This window comes from Echinops telfairi, unplaced genomic scaffold, assembly GCF_000313985.2.
Source record: "Echinops telfairi isolate 266 unplaced genomic scaffold, ASM31398v2 ScPeMD7_7420;HRSCAF=8458, whole genome shotgun sequence".
NCBI classification, from domain to species: Eukaryota; Metazoa; Chordata; class Mammalia; order Afrosoricida; family Tenrecidae; genus Echinops; species Echinops telfairi.
Window position 1 is genome coordinate 16,085,103 of NW_022111320.1, and position 3,172 is coordinate 16,088,274.

General features: G+C 46.6%; 1 pseudogene; it reads left to right on the forward strand.

The window, feature by feature from the left end:
- LOC101651765 overlaps positions 1-2,634 on the forward strand; it is a 25,245-nt pseudogene extending 22,611 nt beyond the window's left edge.
- The last annotated feature ends 538 nt before the right edge of the window (positions 2,635-3,172 follow it).

The following is a 3,172-nucleotide window of genomic DNA, read 5'->3' on the forward strand; positions in this document are numbered from 1 at the left end:
GAATTATCCTGTGTCACGATCACCCCTCTGGAGTCCCCCCAAACAGTTGCCATGACCTTCCGAGCTGACTTCTTGACGGTCACTGGCCCACCTGATCCCCTTGAAGGACAGTTTGGAATGGGTCTTTACTTGGAAGACACCCTAAGGAAACGAAGAAGAATGCATTGCTGAGAGAACTTGTCTACAGCCACACACCAATTGCAGATACGCGTCTAAGTAAGTTTTGTTTGAAAGAAACCTGTGCATGTATGAACTAGAACCGTACTGATACTTTTTGTATTATGACTTCCCCTTTGTACATGAGAGCGAACATGCCCATCTCACCAACCCTCAAATCCGGTCTCTCTGAAAAGTAGGACAGCAGGCAGCATTCACTTTAAGTATCTATTGAAAACTTGAGATACTATATTATGCAGATAACACTTATTATACTGACATGCAGAGACATCTACTTTAACTGTTCCAGTGGGGTTGGAACACCCATTACCTGCCAGAAATAAGGTTTGGGCCGACGGAGAAATCAGGTGAAATCAAGTGAAGCTTTTAAGATTCTTCGATCCAGTGATATTTCCTCCAGAAAAACTTCCATAAACCATGAAAGTAGGAATCAGTGAATCTAATCCTCCACTTTTGTTTGCTAGGAAGCCCCAAGGCTGTCGGAGGTAGTGGTTACACCTTGAGCTGCTAACTCCAAGGTCAGCAGCTCTGAGACCACCAGCTGCTCCGCGGATGACAAGGGCTTTCTACTCCCAGAAAGAGTTCCAAACTCGGAAACTCGCAGGGGCAGTTCTACAGGGGCACAGCGCATCAGCATGGACTCGATGGCAATGAGTCTGAGTACCAGAACGTACACATCAATAGGGCTTCAGTAAGCCTCTCAACTAGGTGGGAATACTAACCTCATTTCTTGCGTGACAGGAGAGAATGCTTTTGAGAACTGTCGATGAATTAACCACTGACATTTAGCGAGAGAAGAAAATCAGTCCAGCCAAATAAATAAGAGTCTCCTAAACGTGAGAATACAGCACACAAAGGCCTAAAGGTCCCTTTGGGGGTCCGTCCCTCTTCTATTCCTGCACACAAGGGGCCACAACCTGGGAACAGCCAACCTCAGGGAGGCATTCACTCTTCCACTCACAGTTTCTAACCCCGGACAAAGAATTGCCCAGCAAAGTAGCATCTTCATGTCCCAAGTAAAACCACTCGGTGCCAGTTTATGGGACCAGTCATGTTGGATTTCCACTCCTGGTGACCCGGGTGTGTCGGAGGGGAGCTGTCTCCAGTGAGTTTCCAATGGCTGTGTGTCGGAAGCAGATCGCTACTTCTTTCTCCCGAGGCACCTCTGGGGGGGTTTGAACCGCCAGCTCCTCCATTCTCTTCCAAACGGCTACCACCCAGCCCTCCACTCATGCTCAAGCAGGCCCCTCAAGTTAGGTCACTTGATGTCCCTCGGTCAGTTGGCAAACATTGATGAGCAAACTGTATTGTGCAGGGAAGGAAAGGGGGGAGGAAGTTCACCTCCAGCCTCCCCTTCGACGTAAGAATGACAACCATACACTAGATCTGCACTCCACCTTTGGAGGCAAGCACGGCATTATGTCCCAGAAACAAACAAACAAGGCAGAACACCTCTCCTGTCAGCCCAGACCTAGTATCTGACTTCTGATCTCCCGCTTCCACCAAAAGTCCAGCTCTGCCATTGCTGACGGATCCCCCGGCCCAAAGAGCCCATAGGCATAGGCTTTTAACCTATTCCCGATTCCTCTGTTTTGATCAGGCCTCTGGAGAGTTGCCGGAAAGAAAATTAACTTTCACCCCTTCCCACTGCTTCCTTTCTTACAATGTTGGGCCTTCTGAGGTCCTACCCTCAATGCTACACACACACACACACACATACCCCTCCCATAGGGCTCAAGACTTAATTTTCCCTCAGCAAGCTTTCTTTGGGGGGCAGAGTGATGATGTCCAGCTGCCCATATGAATTCAGCTTTCTCTAAAGACAAGAAAACTGTCCACCCTCCATTGCAGCCCCGGCCTTGCCTTTCTTACCGTCAGCCTCAGAGCTCTCGACATTCATAAATCCCACCAAGCAGAGAAATTTGTGTTATCTCCAACTTTCCCTTCCCAAATGCATTCTTTTTTCAACTTTCCACAAACTGCATCTCCGGACCCTTGGTGCTGATAGCTGAGAACTTTGGAACGATCTTTAACTTCTTCCTTGACTCAGGCTCTCTTTTCCAGTCTGTTTGCAAATCCTTCTGACACAACTGAAGCATCATGTTAATCAGGCCACCCTCACCTCAAAGGGCTCTGAGGTTTCCCATCAAGAAAGAAGCATTAGGGAGCCCACTTCCGGCGTAGCCAGGGTGGCTTACGATGTACCAAGCCATCGCGGCAGCTGCCTCTAGAGCACACGAAGGAGTGGACAGGATCAAGACGGCACGTGGTGATGAAGCGTGATCGGGAAGTTGTTGGCACGCTGCTAGGTTTCGATGACTTTATATGATATTGGAAGATGTCGCTGAATTTGAAAGCACACCAGAAGGAAGAAGGATGCCTAAGTTAGATCAGATTTTGCTAAATGGAAATGATGTAATGTTGCTGGCTCCTGGAGGAGAAGGACCTGAAGTCTGAGTGGATTTTCTTGACTCGGGCCTGCTTCTGTTTGGTTTGGGGTTTAAAACAAAACCAAAAAAACCCCTTTAATCTTAAGACTCTAGGATGCTAAGTTTCCCGTTAAAGGAAACTGCTTTGAAGATGCGTTGTAAATGCCAATTTTTGTGTAAGGTGATCGTGATTATCTTGGGAGGGAAATAGAGTAAACAGTTTGCTATGTGGTGATGAAAATAAAGGTGTTTTTCATTAACTGTGGCTTTACTTACTTTACTGTCATGGCCAGTGGGGCCAAGATGGTAGCTATTTTGTCACTTGCCTGTTCGCTTCCTGAATTACATGGCCATTTGATTCTCAAACAAAAATTGTTCCCAACAAAATGATGAACTTTGATGGCTTCGAGTAAGCGCATTTTAAATTTCTGAAAGGGTGACCAACAAAATTCAGTTCAAGATCTCAGGTTTCCTAAGGGTATGTTTTTCCCTCCTGAACTCAAATTCTGTTACCATCTTTTAAAATACACAAAATGCACAGGTACTAGATACACGTTTTACAAAAT